This window comes from Pimephales promelas, chromosome 7 (assembly GCF_988280905.1).
Source record: "Pimephales promelas chromosome 7, fPimPro1.hap1.1, whole genome shotgun sequence".
Classification (NCBI taxonomy): Eukaryota; Metazoa; Chordata; class Actinopteri; order Cypriniformes; family Leuciscidae; genus Pimephales; species Pimephales promelas.
The window spans coordinates 15,125,486-15,148,336 of NC_142775.1; the positions used below are offsets into that span (position 1 = coordinate 15,125,486).

A 22,851-nucleotide genomic window follows, 5' to 3' on the forward strand; every position below is an offset into this window, starting at 1 on the left:
GAAGCAGAACATTGACAGAAACAAGGATGCAATTACATCTGACAAGGAGGACATGATTGTTTTTTGAATTACACATTTTGAAAGAATGAGCTTGCTTGTATTTAAAGGAGGTTTTGATGCTAGTCATGCTGTTGTTCACAAGCTGAGCTTTAATGCAACCAGCATACTTCTGGTGAAACTAGTTGATTGAGCACATCTTGTCGGTTAAAGCGTTAGTTCACCCAAAAATGAAAATTCTGTCAGTATTTACTCTCCCTCATGTTGTTCCAAACCTCTATGTGTTTATTTGTTCTGCTATACACAACGGAAGATATTTGGAAGAATGTTTTAATCAAACAGATCTCATTCCCCATTGACTACCATAGTATGTATTTTTTCCTACTATGGTAGTCAACGGGGAATGAAATATTTTTGATTAAAACATTCTTCCAAATATCTTCCTTTGTGTTCAGCAGAACAAATAAACACATGAGGGTGAGTAAATACTGACAGAATTTTCATTTTTGGGTGAACTATCCCTTTAAGCTACTGTAGTTAACAGTTTTGAAGACACAAAGGTACAGTTGCACCAGTCCCTGAAATATTTCCTTAATTATGATGTAAATTTAACACCAGGGACTGCTAGCTGTTGTTCCTTTTGTTTTTAAAGCAAGTCTTAGGCTCCATAAACTCTTCATAATGTGAAGTTGAAATTTATGACCTATAATTGATCCAATAAGAGGTCTCTGACTTTATAAACGGCCACACATTTCAGTTTTATTTTGTGGTTGATATTTTTAAATGGTAATAATTTACACACCCACTGAATTACAGTATCACTACATAATATAATTATGTAAGGAACTGATTTATGTTCTAATATTATTAACAATACTAATATTACAAATTATGGAAGTATTGGCATTTTAATGTCTGTACACACATACACGTGCACACGGTTATGTTTAATGGTGTTTAAATATGTATATTGTGTATATTTTTAACTTGGCTATCATTTATGTCACAAGAAGACTTTTTTGTATATAAAAATGTTGTTGTATCTTTGTTGTCTATATGAAGAGTTCAGATGCAAAAGCCTCTAAATGCCATTTGAAATTTTCATCTTTAATGATGATTTTTATCAAACTTGTATATTTAAGTTCAGTAATTTCACTTAAATAACAATTAATAGGTAATTATCATTGCCATTTAAGTGAAATTACTGAACTTAAATATACAAGTTTGATAAAAATCATCATTAAAGAAGAAAATTTCAAATGGCATTTAGAGGCTTTTGCATCTGAACTCTTCATATATACAGTATACTTGTGAGGTCTGTTGTGTCTTGGTGTATGACTGTACTCTAATGTATATTATATCAAGTCCCATTTGGCTAAATCTCTTTTAAAGTCACTTGTAATCAATTGAATTATCAGCTAAATTTTCCAGGGGGGCTGTCAGGGTTTGTTTAGTTTGTAACAAGTTGTGTGTGTGGTTATTGAGTTAAATCGAGTAAATTGTCAACACTGATGCTGTTCAGTTTCTCCAGAATGCCACTTTACGGTAACAGGCTCATGTGGTAATGGGTCTTGCTACTTTAAATGACCTTTAAACAAGTTACAATAACCAAAGGCATGAAGGGGTTAGAGGGTGAAATTTATGGCCCTTTTTTAACAGAGCTTCTGCAATAAACATTCTTCTTTAATCAGGGTTTATAACAGACCACTAAAAGCATTAGTCTCTTTATCGTTGAGCTCTGTTTTGTCCTTTAAGCTGTAAGATGGCCTCATCTCACTCTCTGTGCCGCGGCCATCAGTTTCTGACCTCTTGACCTGAGTCACTTTGCTAAGGAGTTGCACTTTATTAATAGATACGCCGGTGTGAAGCAGAGGATGGCACTTTTTGTGCAAGCACATCTGAAGTCCCAACCCTGTCTTTTATGCTGACGCACATCTCTGTCTATCATTTCATTGTCCCTGCAGCTGTTTCTCTGCCCCCTGAACTCTGTCTGTGGAGGTCATAGACCTACTGCACTATTATCATTTTGTAATTTACAACACCTTTTCAGTATCTAGTACTGTGGCTCACTTCATGCTCTTAAATAGATCGTTCACCCCAAAATGTCATTTCTGTCACATGTATGTATAAACACTCAACATTCCTAACTCTCTTCTAAAAAGTAGTAGGTTGTTGTTTTCAGTTAAATTACGATAAATGGGGGAAGGAGCTTTTAAGCTTGAAAAATAATGCAAAAGAACCATCAAAATAGTTTTGTTTCATTGACTAATTACAAATTGTAGGCTATTCCTCCTGCAAATTTTGTGACTTCAAATAACTTTGGATTATAATGATTAAAGGGATTGTTCACTTTGAAATACATTTTTGATATGTTTTAGCTTACCTCAAGGGCATCCAAGATGTGGGCGTCTTTGTTTCCGCAGTAGTTTCAATTTTGATATTTTTAGGTCAAACCGTTCTTGTCTGTCAGTCATATAATGGAGGTATATGGGGTCCACCTCAAAGAGCATGCACAGAGAAGTCCAAATTAAACATGATTTAATGACTCGTAAAAGTACACATTGATGGCCGAAGACACGAAACGAGCGGTTTGTGTGAGAAAACGAACAGTATTTATATCGTTTTTACCTCTTGTAATCTGAGGGCGTGTGCGCTTTGGTCTGTGCAATGGCCGGAACGTGCCGGAAGTGATCATATAGACTGCCAAACCAAACAGTTTGACCTAAAAATATTAAAATTGAAAATACTGCAGAAACAAAGACACATACATCTTGGATGCCCTTGAGGTAAGCTAAAACATATCAAAAAATAATTTCAAAGTGAACTATCCCTTTAAGTATAAACTTTTATGGTACTTTTTGTCTTCCGCTTTAATTATATAGCCTAGGATATACTTAAAAAAATCCACCTTTTGATGGAAAGTCGTTAGGGTGAGTAAATGATTTTTTAATTAGTTTTAAATGAATTTGAGTCAGCTGTTCCTTTAAAAATAGGTGTAAATTTCAGCAATATCTTTTTAGAGTCCTGCAGGCGTTTAATGCATTATGTAAATGATTTTTTGAACGTCTTCCAGCACACTCAGGGGAATACAGTCACAATTTTACGGCTAATTTTTGTGGTGGAACTGAAAGGCCGCCCCCTCATCCCACCCAGTGAGTTAATGTCTCAGTGTGCGCATACGAAGGGACTATGTTTCCTTGCATCACTGATTCTGTCCTTTTTCCTCATTATTTTATTTCTTTTATTACAGTTTTGGAAGTATAAACCTGGCCTGGTGGTTGGCGCATGAGCTGGCTCTGGCTGTGTACTGATCCCATTCCCCATCTTGTCTTATAGATTAATAGTCCCAGCAAACATCTAGATGACATCACAGTCAAAGGTCATTTCTGAATCAGTATTTTTGTTGTGTTTTCCATTTAAATGATCTAAAACGGTTAACTAAAAAATAAAATATTAAGACTTGTTTAAGCGAATTTACTGTATCTTGGAAAACAAAACAAAAATACTAATTAAGAATTGTAATTTTTTTTGTGTGTGTTGTACATACATATATACTCTATATGTGAGAGGATTGCTGTAGAGAAGATGTCTTGACATCTAACCTATCACATTACTCAAGCTTTGAAATCATTGGTTCAGTTCCAGACCTCTTTCAGCCTTGAATGTTGAACCAATGAATCACCATCTAACATAACATACCTTGAACTACAAAGAGGTGACGTGAGCTCCGCATGCAATCTGATCGTGTCAGTGAGCACTGAGAGTTGAGATGATGTGTAACCCCAGGCTATCTGTGATAGACACCTACAGTATTACAGGCTGGCGGGCAATTGGAGAAAGATGTGTTACTGGATACGGCTGGACCTGGCTAGACTGTGAGGAGATAATACAAGCTGACACAAGTTTAGATTGGAGGTTGGCACTTTTGCCGCTTTCTCAGATTGGGTTTGACCACCCACGTGGTTCTCCAGCATGGGTAGCCAGAGCGAAAGAGGCCAAGATTCATCAAATATGCTTGCACATTCAGTTATTATGAAATCTCTCTTTCAGTTGTGTTTTGGAGAGTAGCTCAGCCCACAGTGACATCTCATTGGTCCAAAATCATGCTCCAGCTTTATCAAAGATATTATGATATTGTACATTAAATAGTGCTGGCAAACGATTAAAATATTTAATCGCGATTAATCGCATCAATGTCATAGTTAACTCGCGATTAATCGCAATTAATCACACATTTTTATTTATTCTAAATGTCTCTTGATTTCTTTTTGTCGCATTATTTTTTTCTCATTTTAATGCTTTTATCAACATGGAAAAGTGGATCGGCTTGCTTTGTGCAAATGTCTTTTTATTGAAAACAACATTGTCATATACTGTGTTCAAATTTACACTTACATTCTCACATTTGGAGCAAATAATCTCTCACACAATGTAACACTGTCCATCAATAAAAGGGTGAAAGAAATACTGACGAGGTCCTGATAGTGTCGAGGGGGCGGAGAATTCGCATCATCTGTTTGACATCAAGCGATTGATGATTGCCCAGTTCACAACGACAAAACACACAGATCACGATGGTCTTGTTAATAGAACCATTTGGCAACTTTTAAAAGTAAACTTTCCATTCAGAATCGTATTGGCATCCATTTCGTTGTCTCGCTCTCGTCATCCACTCAAAATGTAACTATGTTAACCAACTATTTGGCCGGCTCGCAAGGCCAAACAAGTGTGTGTGGCGTGCCTGTTTTGTTTACCGTCTAGCTAGATCCGCTTGTACTTTGTTCGATGAAGCAACAAAATGTCTTCGCGCGGCGCAAGCCATTGAAATGAATGGGTTTCATAGCGCAGCACTTGCATGCCGATCCTGTTGCAAAAGCATGTGAAAGAAAACTACAAAGTTTGCTAGGCCAAAAAGATTGCGCGCTAAAAAATTAACGCCGTTAAAATGGGTTTGCGTTAACGCAGTTAATAACGCATTTAACTGACAGCCCTAACATTAAATCATACCTGTATGTTGCGAAATAGCGGTGAATTTGTTTTGTCACATTGTGAATAGACAAATTTCTTGTTGCTGGAAACTTTTCGTCTAGCGCCTGATTAGGAAACGGGAACTTTAGAGTAGCATGTCAACCAGAAACCTGTGGTAAAAGGGTTTTTGGAGGCTCATTTGCTGAAAAATGGTCCTAATTTCCCACCCCTCTGAGAGTAAAGATTTCTTTTAGTCTGTAGCTCAGTGTGATTATGTGGGCGAACTTCCCGCTGTGGAGTGGCTACTTTTGTAAATCGAGGTGAATGCTGTGCGTTAGATGGGTTCTGTGATCTACTGGCCTGCATTCTGTCTGAAAACTAAAGAGATTGTCACCACAGACTGTGCTAAATCACACTCGTAACCTAATGCACATCAAATTCGGAAGACCTCCTCTGAACAGGCTTGATTAGACCCTTGGGAAGCGATCGGTATCTGTAATTGCCAAACATAATGTTAATGTACTTCTTTTCCTAATCAACATCTCCCCATGACCCTTCTGCAACTAACAAAACATGCCGTATCACAGTTCATTGTCTCTCTTTCTTTAATCTAGTTTGACACAAACTGATCCGATAACTCAAACACCTTTTTGCATTCAATCAGAGCTGGAGATGAAAGGCTGGCTCTTGCAATCAAGCTGCGCTTTTAATGGAGTTTGTGGTGCACTGAGGACTGAGGTTTTGCTCTTTTCAGGCTCTTTTGAAGTGGCACTTCAGGGGCGAAATGGCTGAGCTGATCACGACCAGCGTTGCTTCGCTGCTTTCCTCAGCTTGTGCAGATTGCGCTCTCACTCTGCCAGACACCAGTAGCCCAATTGGCCCACACCAAATGGAACTGTCTCACAGCTATGACAAATGATGTGTGTGTGATGTGACTTCATATCTGGAGCCATGACAACGAAAAAGAGCCACTCTGCTGGGTGGTCAAGACCCTTGTTTAAAAAACACATCCAGAACAGGGATGGGGGTCTCACGTAAAGTTGCAAACTCAGTGTTCTGCCATTGTTGCGACCTAATTTTGTCTCGCACACATTGACACGCGGCCAACAAGCTTTTGTGCGTTGTTGTTGAAGTACTACTCCTACACACGTAGAGGCGCAGAGATTTCAAAAAAAGCTGATATGCTCTCCAAACACCTACCTACACTCTCGACGGTAGCTCGGCTCTTTGTACAAGAATCCCCGATAAGTGTGAAATTGCATCGTTACAGATGCCAGCCTGCCCCGAAGGCATGGACACTCTTTCTGATGTGTCCTTTTCCATGAATGGATGTTTGATATGTTATCAGATACATTCCTGGACACGCCTGAAGTATTGGCCTATCGACTGAGTCTGATTATCCTTTTTGTGCCGTCCGTGAGTCTAGCGAGGAGGACAGCCTCCCGGCGATTTACCGGGCACACTCATGCGTGAGACGAGCGACTTTGCTCTGTGATTACCGTGACCCACCCCTCACCCTCATACCAAAAAGGTCCTTTATGAAGCTCTTTTCCATTTCGCTCTGAATTCAGTCATTCCTCCATTTAACCGTGTAGACCCCCATTCCCCTGTCTTCAGGGCCCCCTTTGTCCTTCTAATGGCCCTGGTAGGGCATACTGGAGCAGGCATTAAGGAGATTTGGTGTGACTCAGTCTTTGAAGAATTAGACATGCTTAATGTAACCCTGACTAACCTGAGACTAGATCTGGGGCACGGGGTGAGCGGAGCTGTAATATTTGGAGCTGAGCTGATGATTCGTGTGCTTTTTTGTTTTTGTTTTTAAGGCGAGACACGGCAAGCAAAAACATTTTTGAAACGACAAGCAATTTTGAGATTTTGGGCTATTTGTGTTCAATAACATGTTGTCTTTCAGACTTGTGCTGAAAAAACGTCCAAAATACACATTTAGGTCTTTATTTTACTACACTTTGTCTGTTTGCGTGTGTAGATTTCGCCTAAATTCATCAAAAGTTGGCATTCTAAATCATCCTGCTACTCCGTAACCGCGAAGCAGCCATTTAAAGGGATTGTTCACTTTGAAATTAATTTTTGATATGTTTTAGCTTACCTCAAGGGCATCCAAGATGTAGGTGTCTTTGTTTCCACAGTATTTTCAATTTTGACATTTTTCAGTCAAACCGTTGTTGTCTATCAGTCATACACTGGAGGCAAAGGGGGTCCACCAAAAAGCATGCACACAGAAGTCCAAATTAAACATGATTTAATGACTCGTAAATGTAAGTACACATTGTTGGCCTAAGACACGAAACGAACGGTAACAGTATTTATATCGCTTTTACCTCGTGTAATCCAAGTGATCTGAATCAGTTGTTCAATGTCCAACTGAACCGAAGTGAATCATTTCAATGTTACGCCGGAAGTGATCGCTTGCGTGTGACGTCACTCAATATTTACTCGGAAGTTTTACCTTTTGCTAAACATATTTAGATATACTGAAATCGTCTTCCATTGCGGTTTCCCGTATATCTAAATATGTTTAGTGAAAGGTAAAACTTCCAAAATCTCTGTATAAACAAAGAGTGACGTAGGCGCGCAAGCGATCACTTCCACCGCATGCGCAGACCGAAGCGTCCGTGCCGTCAGATCATTTTGTCATGGCTATGATTACAAGAGGTAAAAACGATATAAATACTCTTCGTTTTCTCACACAAACCGCTCGTTTCGTGTCTTAGACCATCAATGTGTACTTACATTTTCGAGTCATTAAATCATGTTTAATTTTGACTTCTCTGTGCATGCTTTTTGGTGGACCCCCTTAGCCTCCAGTGTATGACTGATAGACAACAACGGTTTGACTGAAAAATGTCAAAATTGAAAATACTGTGGAAAAAAAGACACCTACATTTTGGTAGCCCTTGAGGTAAGCTAAAACATATCAAAAATTAATTTCAAAGTGAACTATCCCTTTAACGAAAAAAGGGGCATTTAGCTCGAAATGTGCAATCCCATAAAAATCTTTAAAGGCCATTTTCTCAGAATGAGTTTGTTCTAACACTTCTAGTGACTATTTTCCACTTCTGTAGCACCTACATACACCAAACTTTACAGCCGTATGCCTTACTGTATTGTGAAGGTTTGTTCAGAGGGATTTGTTGATATATCATTCTTGGCCTAATTTATATGACATTTTATACCTAAAAACAGGGCGGAAATCTATTTTTTAAGGCTATTGGCAGTATTTTCTGATTTACATGGTAACGTAGGAGATATTCATAATCCCCTCTGAAAATGTCTTTTCATTGAATATATCAACAAAATGCTAACATAATTTTGAACCTGTTTTTTTTTTCAATGGTCACTTCAAAATATATGCAAATTAGTGCATATTTAGTTAGATATAACCTGAATAGCATATTTTAACATAAAATTACAGAACACATGCAATACATTTTTTTTCCCTATTTATGCGAGTAATCAACTGGTAAAGTTTCATGGTGACATCTGTAAGTTAAAATTTTTATCCTATTCACCTGCAGTGTCTCGCCTTAAGAAATGGCACTAAATGGGATTTGACTCAATTCAATCCCAAATATTTGGCATCACTTTAAAATAAGATCTCAGTTAGTTAACAAACAATGAGCAAATATGTGTTTTACACCATTTATTAATCTTTGTTAATATTTGTTAATACAAATACACTTGTTTATTGTTTGTTCATCCAGTAACTAGTTAACAGAGACAAGTTTTGATTTAATAAAAAGTATGAATAAATGTTGAAATTAACATTAATACATATTATTTAATGCCATAGAAGTATTGTTCATTGTCATTTAGCAAATGAATGTGTTTTATTGACAATATTATTTAACAATTCCACAAACATATTAAGCACTTAGAGTCTGAATGTGTTTTAATTTGTTTTCTATTTCTCTTCAATTGGACCTCAAAAATGATGTAAAGAGAAAATGACATGTGCGAAACACTTACAATTGTATTTGTATTCCTAGAAACCCATTTAATTAGGAGACAATGAGCTGACTGTGTGCCATTTACTTTGCGAATCTCCTTTTGTATATTTATTCTAATTGAGAAACAGGTGTTTCTTAACCCTCTGCTGCAAATAAGACCTCCCAGGATCTGAGCTGGTGGGTACCTAAATGGCTTTTGTGCTCTGCTGGCTCTCATCAGCATTCCTGCGGTGTCTGAGCTAATGACAAGGTAACCTCGGCATAATGCACCCCCTAAATGACTGATATCTCTTACATTTAGTATTTATGAGTGCACACAAGATGCTAAACCTGAGCAATAGCATAAGTGGTAATCAACTTTGCCTGGAGTAAACATACTCCCTCAGGTACCTGGCTCAGATACCTGACCGTTGTAAATACGACTTCCCACCTCTTAAATATGAACTTCCCAGGAGGACTTGAACGCACTATTGCTTTCTGATTTGATATTGTTTCATTACAGCTGACAATCTTACAGTGTGTGTGCATTTGTCTTGTTTGGATTTCTGATTGTAAATATTCAACATTTGAGATCGGTGCGTCCCAGACTTTCTTCCAAGTAGATTCAATCTCTCTTAACACACATGATTGTCATGACAGGTAAATCTGATCAAATAATCTGTAGAACCATTAACCCTCTGAGGACAGACATACTTTTACAAATGTGTACTTATCTTAAAAAATATATACGGTCTTTTTTGCCGTCTTCCTCAGATTCCACTGATATCTGGATATTCGGAGATACCCAGCTTGTATACACACCGTCAAAGGCCAATGAAATCAATGTTGTTTGGCAGACTCACCAGCAACAACCAATGGAAAAATTGCCGATGGAGAAATGTTTTTCTTACCCAATCAGGGGGAGGTTACCATGACGTATTCTAGACTTATCCTAGAAAATTCTAAGCATTCCCAAGAAAAATGCCAAAGACTATTTGTAAATAAAGTTTGATTTTTCATTGTTCTTTACACATTTTATTTAACGATTACACGTGTCTTTCAAGCAAAGGCTTTGAAAAATATATTTTTTGTTCAAAAACACTGTGATGTGTGATTTTCAGAAATAATTCTCCAGTTTTTGAAATTCTCTAGTATATTGTACATTTTTCACTCATACTTCCTTTATAAACTCATTACATGCATGCTTGTGTTAGCTTAGGGTCTTCTGAATTCATAGATACCAAACACATAGTGTTCCATCTCCATTACATACAGTATAGTTTATAAGCCCAAATGAAAAAATAGAGAAAACAGACTAAAAAGGGCTTAGTCCCCAGAGGGTTAAGATAATCATGACTTTACCTTGGATTGGCGGACAGGGAAAATTGGGCCCAAAATCGGTCAGATTTTCTTGTTGTGTGTGGGTGCCTTAAGGCATAGTTGTATAGTTGTTTATGTTTGCTAAGCAATGTCGCAACCTGAAGGATCAATTTAGAATTTGACTGATGTGGATAATGTAATTGATTATGTTATTGCATTGTTTAGGGGTGTCAAAAATAACACATTTCTGCAATTAATATTTAATGAGTTTACCTCTTCATGAAGCACTCTAGCTATGCTAATGTCAAAGTTAAGATAATCGAGTTAAAGCAACACTAAAGAACTTTTCCTCGTTGGTCGCCCTACAGGTTGGAAGCGGAATTGTCCCTTACCGCTGTCGTAAATAATTTAACCTACCACTGCCTACTGTCGCACGTACACTCGCTGTTTATATAGCCCCGGGTTTGGAATGAATGATGTCCACAGACAAGGTGTTGCATGATTACATGAAAGTTTGATTATTGCGACATCAGAAACAAAGAAAAACTAAATAATGACTGTTGTAGTGCTTGACGTAAAGCAAGTCAAATTTGTTGTTTTCTTATGTCTCATTCGAACTACTGAAACACAACCCGTTCTGTCAAACTTATATAGTGTTTTTATTGGACTGCAAAGCGAATCCAGAAGTGCCTTTCACCCTGTTACGACTAGAGGAACCACTGAAACGATTTTGGAAACATTATTTTAAGGCAAAAAATCTTCTTTAGGGTTGCTTTAAGAAGTTTAGAATGTAATTAGGTTATGGGGAACACTGCTGCCCAAGCCATATGACGTACGTAAAGTATAGCCAGTGACACAGCTGGCAGCCCAACAGCCTGTGTAATGTTGAAGACTCTCCTTTTAAGTTTGACTTTTGGAAGGATCGATATTTACTTCTTGGAAACATTTTTGGAAGTATAGAAGTATATGACCCAACTAACCAAGCCTATGTCCTGATCACAGGCCAAAAGATGGTGCAATAGAAGCTTTGTGCTGACACGAGGGAAAGTGGAAAGAAAGTAATTCACAAACATACCTTTTTTTTATTTGGGAACAGTGAAAGGGAATGCTGGATTTCACTAGTCAATGCCTTGCTTGGAGACTTGTTGCATCACAGTGATTTTCCATTCTTTCTCTCATAGATGGATGTCATCCAATTATTTGTCAGTGCACAAGCAAGTTGGTGGGAATGATTCTTAGAAAACACAACAATACCAGCAAGATCCACTATAAATAATTCAATGTACATTAACCTGTTAGGCTGCAACCCCACTTTTGAATAATCCCCAGAAATGGCATACCCAAACTGAAACAGATACACTTCTCAAACCCTTTGCACTAAAAGCACAAGTATGAAGTACAAGTATGAAGAATTAATTATTGTCATAATGGAAAAAAAATGTTATAAATGGCTTCAAAGTTTTGCAAAGTTATTAGAAATTTATTTTTATGAATCTTCATGGAAATAAAAGTTGAAGTGGGCATTGTATCAATCTAGAAATGCACTGCAGCTAAAACCATGTGTTTTATATTTGAAAAAATGAAGATGTTAAGTCTAAAACTCTGTATTTAGTTAAATGTTTTTAAAGATCATGTCATATGACTTTATATTAATTAGACTCTAAAATATCATCTTCTAAACATCTATTCAGTCTATTGTCTGAGTTACTGTTTTGTGATGCAAACGTCTGCATCATAATTACTAACGACTGGCTATTCACACTGTTTTAATCCCTAATTTATTTAATCAAAGTTCTCTCTTCACATTTGAAACTGTATCAAATGACATTCTTAAAAAAAAAAGACACATTTCATTCATGGTAAAGATAAAAAGATAATAGCTACAAATCTATGAACTAAAGTTCAAATTTGGCCAAACCAATTTTGTCTCACTCTTAATACCAAAAAGACCGTTGTGGTAATGTTTAATGTTAAAGCCAAAAACTGAATGTAAGACACTCACTGAGCAATCGCTAACAGGAAATAGATCTTCTGTGTTTTTGGGAGGGGAGGAATTGGAGTCTGCAACCCAGTTACTTGGTACCTTGGTGTACCTTGGTGTTATACTAGATTCAAACGTCATTTTCAAAAAGCACATACAAAAAGTAACAAATACTATACAATTTAATTTACAAAATTACAAACAAATTAGGTCCTACATTACAACTGATGCTGCTAAATGCTATCTTCATTGTATGATTTTTTTTTTTCCCATATTCATTGAATATTGCTTCACAGTTTGGTCTTTTGCTGGAGTTAAAACCCTTTAAAAAAGCAGTTAAGGTATTTGACAGGAAACACAGTCGTTTCACCTTTGTCCAATTCTTGAGAAGTACCAACTCCTAAATTTTGAAAATCTAATTTTTTTTTTAAATAGTTGTCTAATTTATAAATCTATGAATGGAATCGCCGCACCACCCCTGGGGGATTTTATCAAAAAGAGAAATAGTGAGACTAGGACTAGATCATTTACCTGGGGGGATTGTGAAGTACCATTTAGAAAATCTTCATTTGCACAAAATGTCCTCTCTATCAAAGGCTGCACAAATTGGAACAGTATGCCAAAGGAAATTAGAGATAGCCCTCCTTTTGCTTCATTTAAGAAACAGCTTAAAAGATGGCTGAATAACAATCATGTAATCATTTGGTATGAAGGTAGAATTTGATAGTTAGATTTATTTATTTATTTATAATAAGCACTTTATGTCTACGCACAGGCATTTACGTATTTTAAATGTATATTACAACAAATTCTCTATAAGTTAACTTTTATTATTATTTTTTTTTACTCCATATGTGTTTTGTTGATATGTATATTGTTTGTTTGTTTTTTTGGTTTGTATTTGTCTATGTTTGGGACTACGGATGAAAATTAGCATTGTGCTAAATCCGGCGTATTTACGTTCAACTTTGATTGTACGTTCATGAATATGCATTGTTCCATATAAAAAAAAGAAAAGAAATTGAATCAGTTGAGAAAGAAAACGCACGTGTCACAGTGTAATGGATCTGTGTGTCAGGTATTAAAGTGACAGCAGCCTAATATGACTGCTGCCAAATTATGATATAACATTACAAATATCTGTATGTCAATTTTACCCCATGGTATCAAAGTCAAAATTGTGGCCAGTGAATTCAATGAAATCAGTAATATTGTGAAATATTACAATTTCAATTTATTTTAAATATTTATATTTTAAATAATTGTAAATTATGTAATTACAGCAGTCCTCGGTGTCACATGATCCCTCAGAAATCTTTCTATGACGATTTTGCGCTTTTTTTTTTTATTATCAATGACTACGTTTACATGCAGCCAATAACCCGTTCAAAACCGGATATTAGCAATAACCAGGTCGCAAACGGCCATGTAAACACCGGCAAAAACACGAATATGCTCATATCCCGGATTTTAAACCCGGGATATTATACCTGGGGTACCCCTTTTCTAACCCGAATTTTTGGTCATGTAAATGCGTATCTGCACATCCCTATAGTGATTTGTGTTCTACGCATGTTCTGTTCGCAAGGAATCTTGGTCTTTTGAGTAGAGAAACTTCTCGGCGCATACAAAAATCTGTGTGCAGTATACCAGAAGTAACACAGCACAGTATACTTGCTCAGTAACGTTACCAGCATCAAAGCACTAACTAAGGCGATCGCTATCTGCCCCGAACTATTCATTATCTGCATGCTGCTGTTGTTGTTGTCTTTGGAAACAGGAAGAAGAATCGGAAATGACGCATATTGCGTCTTAAGGTTGTCCGTACGTCTAGACGCTAACCGCGCGTCACTGTTTACATCGGGATATTGCAATTCCATGGATACAGGAGAAACTCTCTCTGCTCACGCATGTAAACGGGTTATTCCTAATGTTTCAGAAACCCGAATAGTGACCTCAACCCGGCCATAACCCGAAAATTGGCTGCATGTAAACGTAGTCAATGTTGAAAACAGTTCTGCTTAGTTATTATTTTATTTATTTTTAGTTTCACAAGTCCAAGTCATCACACCCGTAACTCCTACTCCTGCAATTGTGTTTGACAATATATGGTGTTAATGATGATCTTTTTTACAGGATTGGCCTGGCGCAATCAGCTCAGTGTTACTACCGTGTGCTTTAAGCTGATTATGTTCTGTTGTTCATCTTACTGTCACATACACAGCCTGACCACTGCTGTTGACATCTTAAAATCTGCTCCCTTCCAAGCACCAGGCTCATTGCAATTCCCTCTCACTGACAGATCTTGATGCCCCCGTCTGACATCACTGTCACTTGATGAGGTGTTAAATGAAGAAGTGGAGCTCATTAAGAGAGATTGTGTTTGCTCTTTGACTATATCTGCTCCCTTGTCTCACAGGGGCCTTGGCTGTAAGGTGGCGAACAGACCTGTGCAGTCATTCGCAATTTTCCGACAGCATTACAGACTTCTTCATTAGTTGGGTTTGTTTCCATGGAAATATGCTAGGGCTTGCCTTGGGTAGCCTTCTGGGCGCATGTTATCCTGGCTGATCTGGGTGCTATTGACAGAAGTGCTGTGTGTGCATTCATTAGTCTAATCAAAGGAAGTTCCTTAAGCCAAGTGCACACGGCCCATGGATAATTGACCGTCCACTCAGACTGTCCACTACTTCTGTGAAACTAGCGAAGTGTCCCAGATGGGATTTTTATTTTCTCACACTCTAAAATAGCTAGACAAGACATAAAGTGCAATGGGCCATTTTGCAACTATGCCGGAGGGAAAGAGTCTTGAGTGCTCTCTTTGGCTTGATCTTTCTTCTACCACTTTGGTAAGCGCACCTCGTTCAGAAGCGCTGCCAGCTCGGCCCACTCTCCAAGGCCAGTTTAGAAGTGCCACCAGCTGTTTTGAGCCTTAATTTGTTAGTGTGGGTGTTGCTTGTGCATGGGCACTTCTGTGTGGATCCTTAACGCCTTCGCTATTTGGCATTGGGACTAATTAGCTAACAGCTGTTGAATTACTGTTGGGATGCAAGTTGTTAACAACTGCTTTTGAACTTTACATGTGATTGCTTGTGTAAATCTGGTTTTTATGCGTTGATTTTCTTAATTTACCCAAGCTCATCTCTTAGGCTTAATGCAGCTGGTTCAGACTGACCTCTTTTCCATCACAGCAGCACTTCAACATCAGCAGAAACCAGCTCAGTAAAGCAAAGCGCACATGCCTAACTAAAAATGTCAGATCCCAAATCAGACATCTCCAAAATTTTCCAGAATGCTAGAGCAATGCCATTTTATGAAGAGGAGGTCATGTTGTACACCCTGTACATGACCTCCTCTTCATAAAATGACATTGCTCTAGCATTCTGGAACATTTTGGAGTGTGTTTAAATCAGAATATCCTTTTTCTAATTTATCATAATGGAATCGTAGAAAGTGTGTCTTTCTCTTCAATATGTTATTTAGAAATAATAGTATCCGTCCTTCTTTGTTACCTCGTTGAATAACGTAAAAACGTTTAAAACAACATAAACATTTTTCAGTTAGCCATATTTCCATAAATATCCCAAAAAATATGTTGTCAGGCGCTGTGCAGGATGTTGAAGACGAGGACAAAAGGAACTCAAAGTAGATGTGTTATTGCAAACTTAAACTTTACAGAAATTAAAAGGGAAAACACTCCAAGGGCTTCAAATCACACAATACGTAGATGACGACCAACCAAGACAAACTGAACTGAAGCAAACTAAATACAGAAGGCGTTTCTCAATTTCAAGGAAGGATCCTCGGAAGCAGGAATTTCGAGGATGCTACGTCATCGACATCTGTCGAAAGACTGTTCCAATGTTGTGGATCCTCAGAATTTCAACCAAGGATTGAGTCCTTCGTTCGGAAAATAGCCCATAAACTGGAAAGGATGCATATGTTTAGACTTCGCGCTCTCAAATCACCCACAGTCCTATGCGCAGCTTTGCTATCTTCATAGAAACACTTCTTGATACATATCAAGTTCAAAAAATGAAACATGTCAACATGACATCATGACTTTTGCGTAAACATACACGGCACTTTCAAGTCAAGTACGCATTTTTAGCTATCCGCGTGTATGTGCGTATGTCTACGCCGTTAAACGTCCGAGTGATTCCGCGTGTATATACACGCCGTTAAATGTCCGAGCGAAACGAAGCAAAATGTAGATCTACATCTGGGGAGTGATGTTTTTTCCTAGGATGGTAGGGGAAGACTCATAAATGGGATTAACCCCAGTGACGGGTAGGTTTATGGACGGGGTTTGGTTAGGTCAAATATTTATACAGTAATGTAACGTTAAGTTAACGGCGTTCATAAACACGCTGAAAAGCGATTATGCGTGTTGATAGCACGCCAAAAATGGAAATACGCCATTTCATGTGATCAGTCTGCAAATGTCAACCGTTAGTGGAGTCGGAGTGATAACGGCAATATGCTTTCAAATGTAAGCAAGTTTAAGTATAATTTCTGTTTTGCTTTGTATTTAATGTTTGTTAAACTATTAAACATATCGGCTCAACTGATTTGCAGAGGGGGATTGAAAGCTGTTGCCTTTTACTGGTCATTCACTTTCTAATTTTTACTTCATATAATGTTATAGCTTCTTTTGTTGATCACATATTTTACCATTTCATGTGTTTTAACAGCTAGATCGTGTTGCTATGGACGCAGTTCTGTTCACTCCAGTTATATAATCGTTTTTAAATTAATAAACTCCTTCTTAAATCAATATTTTGTGTCAAATTATTGATTTATTTGGTAGATGGCCATGTTATAAGTGGGAAAATGTATAGCGAGGTCATTGTTACAGCAAATACAACACCTTTAGGCTGATTCAAGACCCCTCAGCTTTAGAGTTTTCGGGGTTGTATTCGCTATAACAACCGTCTCGCTATACATTATCCCTTACTTTTAATTATTTATTTCTATGAGGGCTGACAAGACAAAATAAGGACTGTCAAGTGTGTTTAAACAGTACGGTACAAACCAGTAGAACTGCCATTTTGCAGAGCCGAAAACAGACCTTTCACTGATGTAAAGACGCAATGACGTGCACTTGCTACCCTGCTCCATTTACGTGTTCTCTGAATGCTAAAGAGGACCCTCGCCTTCGCCTTTGAAGGAAATGACTTGGAACGACCCGTTCTGCCAAGGAAGTATCCTTGACATTGAGAAACACCAGAGCCCGTCTAACGGAGAGCCTTGGCACTTCCTATTAGCCCCGTTGTGTATCATCCTGGTTGCAGTTCCATTAGAATTCCACTGGAGGTGATCGCGGGCGAGAGCAGAATGAATGGGAGTCTATGGGGCTAAACCGCTAAATGAGTCTCTTTCAACCTGCTTGTCGTTAAATCAAAATAGATTTTATTGTTGATTCCGCAAGTTCAATATAGATTATAGGCCAAAAGTCGAATGAAGGAGTACTTATGTCCTTTTGATTTCTTACAGGTTAGGCCGTTGTTGGCCGGAACAGCTAGCATTCTGCTATTGTGTGACGTCATCACATTTTTTAACGGGTTTTTAGAACAGATAAGTGAACTTAAAAATGCAATTTTCAGCTGAGTGTATTATCTTAGCCCTCCTCTTTGAATGCAACTTTAAAATTACTTGACAAAAAATTACATCCTGAGAAAAGTGGATTTCTGGGGGTGAAACCCCATTGACTCCCATTCATTCTGCACTCGACCGCGAGCGCCCCCGCATGGACAGAGACGTGTTACTGCAGCCAGTCCAGAAACCGGAATTAACCAGCCAGTGCCAATTCTCTTCAATTAGACATTCTCTGGAAACACCTAGAGACTGATTAACAATAACGAGGTGAAGGTAGGTGAAACAGATGATGATTAACAAGACACAGGTGACAAAGATGATGACGGGCAGGTGTGTAAACAACATGAGGGATGCTGGGAGGTGTAGTGCAGAGACAAAGACAGACTGTGACAGATGTAGTGTTTGACCAGAAAATATGTGGATTATTTTCAGAGTGGATTTCATAGCAAATCTAATTATTTTATTTCAAAACATCATGGGGAATTCATAAAGGATGATTGTTTATGATATTACCCATTTTTCTGTGCATACACATTAGAAATATTAGCTTAAGGTCAAGTATTCATTTTCCCCATCAATGTTTCTAGCCTGTTTTTCATTTCTCCTGCATACTAAAAAGGCTACAACACTTTTTACACATGAGCCAATACACCCACTCAGCCATCCATTATTACATAACCTCTAATGAGCAGTCTTGACCCAAGTGCATACAGTATGCAAAGAGGATGTGTGCTTTTCTGTAGCATTCACATTCTTGATCATTGCCTTTGCACTTGTACATGCTCTGCTGACATTTTCATTTCCTAATTCAGCTTGACAAGTCAACAAAAATGTTCTTCACTCTCTGTCGTGATCGTTTTACATCTTGGTTAGTGTTGTGAAAAGCCCTGACTCATGCAGAGGGTTGACTGTATAGCAAGCTATGTTCAATTGGCTAATTTGTTTCCCACTGTTGGGAGAGGTATAATTGAGAAGGCATCATGGTAATTTGCAACATAACCAAGCTAATAATTTGGTATTGATTGCCTCATCATCAAATGGTGAATCTGTAAATTAGCCCCTGGTGCATCTTGGTGGATTGCATGGATTTGCTCTTGTTTTTAAAACACTCAAATAGTATTATGTGCCACAAGATTAACTTTGGCCCTGCATGAACGTTGGTGATATGCTGCTGGCTTCTTTGTGGCTATAAACTCCATATATCATGTCTTCACTGAAACAGCATTAATGTTGGAGCTGCACTACTTTTAACAGCATTTGTCCACAGTATAAAACAATTCTGGTGTGCTGATGTCTCTGAATGGCCTTTTAACTAGTTTAGCCATCAAGTTTTAGTAGGGGTCTATGTATTGCTGGGGTCAGTTTCTCGAAAGCATTGTTAGCCAACTATGGTCGCAAGTTCCGTCGTGATCAGCTTAGTTCAACGAGTCGGTGTTTTCCGAAACAATCGTTCCAACGAACATTCGCAAACAGTATCGCAAAGTTGTGTGGTTTGAACGACAGCTCTCGACCTGTGGTTAGAGGTATAGTTTCTATATTGCGTCACATTTGGAAGTAATAAATCCTTATCTTGAGCAAAATAAGCAAGCTGACATTCAGTACAACCGGTGCCTTTTATTTAGAAAACATATAAATGTAATTTACGCCTTTTTCAGTTTTTCAAAATATTTAAAGTACCGATTTTGAAGAGTGCGCATGTGTGAATGTGCTCTACTACAGTATGTAAGAACGAGCCAAATATTGAGTCTGGTAATAAAGCAAAATAACTATAATAAGAACAATCAGAAATAGTCCTGCTTCCATGTCTGTAATTTATATATATAAAAAATAGTACCTTGCGTTAAAGGAACAATATGCCAGATTGTTGCAGCAAAATATCCAAAAACCACTGGGACAATGTTATATATTTTGTTTAGTTGATTACTTACAATATCCCAAATGTTTTCAACTATTTGTAAATTGTGAGAAAATTGCGATTTTAACCAAGGAAACGGGAGTCACCTGTCAATGTCATCATATCCGCGTTTCCGCCGGTTTCCGCCAGGTTTGACCTCGTACTGCAAAAGTAACCATGGCGACAGACGTTGACAACTGGGTCGGTTATGCCCATTATGCCTAGCAGGACGCTTACGCTGTTGTTGTTTTGTTTAAACATTATGGACCATGGCAAGCAAACTTTGACTTTGTTATTTAGTTCAACATGATGAAAAGTAAGAATATGATCTGTATGTTATTAATCTGCTTAGTCTCATATAGCCAACACAAAACCTAACTAACAACATTCAACACACTCAAATCCCGTAGAGCAAGTGAAGCAGCGCTGCATTACCTCAAGTTTAATTCCTCTAATAAACTGACCTGTGTGAGTAATTCAACTTCACTTGCATGTATTTCGTTGTAGTTCAATGAAATGTCCTTATTCCTTTATATTCGCGGGACTCGCGTTACGTGTGGCGCTGGTATACGTCTAGCAATCGCGCGCTACTTCACCACAGTCATGTTAAAAACATCAATGTATTCACTCAACCATAAAAGATCCATCAGCTTGACGACAAGATCCATAATTCCGCTTAATGCGGAATATACATCATTAATATACGCCTTTGTTATTGTAAGAGGTTAGCGACCCCTGGTGGTGAAAAAAATCTTGCATATTGTACCTTTAATTGGATCTCAAACAGTTTCATTAAAAGTAGTCGTTACTCCACCACGTGCGAAACCAACGTGGTTGAACGATACTTTGCGACAATGGGTTTCGGGAAACAGTAGTGACTAGCTAATTGATTTCTCCAACGAGGCATCATACTATGGTAGTAAGGCAGCGAATTACATAGTTGTACGGGAAAGTATCAACATATAAACGGTAAATTTTATATAAAATATACATTTAAATCCCAATTCTTTATTTTATTTTATGTAAAACATGTTACAGTATGCAGATGATCCACTATATGACCACTAATAGGAAGAGTTGACCGTGATGTGAAAGTGAAATAAATAGATAGTTGTGAAATAAATGGGTAAAGTTTAAATTCACTTTTTGTCTCTCCTGAATTTGCGACCATATCAGGAAAATTGGGCGTATTTTTTTTGCTAATGGGTTCCTTAAGGATGCTAGATTCCCATGTGGGAGTTCAATTAAAGCTTTGTTTCCTAGGTCAATAGGTTTGCTCGCTGAAGTGTGACACATTATGATTTGAGCAGTTAGCATATAACGTGTGCAAGGAGATTGACGGGAGCTGCTCGCGGAGAGCGCAGCGATTGAGATAACTGCTTTGTGTTGTAATATGACTGCACTGGGGCTGCTCTGAATAGAGATGGAGATGTCTGTCATGCCTCACCTCTAATAAGATCAGCCGAGATATAAAAACTCCTCCGTATATGAAGGAGACTGCAATGCCTCGGCACTTAAGGGGTTTTATGCTGATCGAGCTGGGCTTCCACTTACCGCCAGAAACTTTTAACAACTACACCCACCACTTCTGCTTCCTACCCCAGTTCCACTCTACTAGCCATCACAGGTAAATTTAACTGTGTTTTAACCTCCATATTTTGTAACTGCAATTGTTGGGAGGCTGAAAGGTCTACTTTGCTATACTTTTCAAGTGTTTGATGACTTTGTGAGAGTTTGTTGTGGGGTCCAATGTAGTTGTTTTTCCAGGTGCTATTGTACACAGCCAGGAACAGCACAAGTTCTGAACTTCTGGCTTATTAGTTACTGCTTGTGTTAAGTAAAATGTAGAACGTATATAGTGCAACATGGAATCAATTTTTGAAGTTTAATTTCTATGACCTCATTGTGCTGGGAACAGTTTTGAGTTTTTGATAAAATCTAACCCTGGTCTACATTTAGTTTTCTTGTAGATCCTTAAATGAGATTTGTAAAATTAAATTTTTTACTTATGAAAGGTCTTAAATTTTAGATGACAATTTGACTTAGACATATCTAAACCTTTCCAAATTAAAAGGATCTAATTAGGCCTACATTTATTATTCTCTCTTTGTGGATTTACTTGTTCACGTGACAATTTGTGGCAGCAAACGTCTGTCTCCTGAATGTGTAACGGGAGAAAAGAAGAAAATGGCTAATGTCAGTTCAGTTGTAAGTTCATTCTTTATGTGCGTAGGGGTGTGCTATATGTATTGTTTGTATTCCTATGTGTATTGTCTCATATTAAATCTTATTATGTTGTATTGATACAATATCACATGAACAATAAATAAAAATTGTGAGGTACATTTTATAAACATTGTTTGTTTTATCTTTATTTCACCAACGAGAATTTCAAAATGAAACCGTAGAGTCTCAATACAACAGATAGCGATGATTTTTCGACTGAAATCCGCGTATTTAACGAATCAATTTAATTCAAATGACCATCACTTGCTTCTTTCCCGAATGAATCAGCTGTTTGAACGTATTGGTTGACTGAATGAGTCCCGCAACTTAATAAGACAGTGACTTGCTGCCAAATCATTTCATATTAAAATATGGAATAAAAAACAAACTATTTCATAGCTTTATTTATGCAATTGTAAATGCAGTGTGAATATATTAATGCCACTTCTGATGCCACTTCTGTGTCACCTGCACTGAAAAAAATGGATTTTGATTTAATGATTTAATTTTACTAACAGTGGTATTATGTTATTATTCTTGTGGAATTTAATTTTAATGTTAGATTTTGACATAAAAGGTGATGCATACATCTAAAAATGTCCATATATAGGTAAAAATGCCCCTGGAAATCTATTTAAGGTGGCAAATATTATTTAAATAATAAATAATTACATTTTTTTTTCTGTCACTGCTGTGAACTGATCACTGCATAGAATATGAAAATATGAAAATATGAATATATTCGTGAGTCAGCTGTCAACAACAGGCCTAAACCAGCCATGGTTCCAGCACAAAACCACCATCAGAAAAATATCATCTAATTATCATCAACAAAACTTTGAATATATTGAGATACATATTTGTCAATATTGCACACCCCCTTTTAATTTTGATTTCTTCAGGTCTTAAAAAGGTTACAA

General features: G+C 37.5%; 1 protein-coding gene across 8 annotated transcripts in view; it reads left to right on the plus strand.

Annotated features, from left to right (window-relative positions):
• Positions 1–22,851, plus strand: part of sema5ba (sema domain, seven thrombospondin repeats (type 1 and type 1-like), transmembrane domain (TM) and short cytoplasmic domain, (semaphorin) 5Ba) — a 179,560-nt gene that overhangs the window by 54,854 nt on the left and 101,855 nt on the right. The window contains exon 1 of one of the 8 annotated variants that reach the window (XM_039683022.2): positions 21,233–21,332. The exons of the other annotated variants lie outside the window; for them this stretch is intronic. The gene's annotated coding sequence lies outside the window, so the exon portion shown is untranslated. Of the gene's footprint in view, positions 1–21,232; positions 21,333–22,851 lie in introns of those variants that run through there. 8 annotated transcript variants of the gene reach the window in all.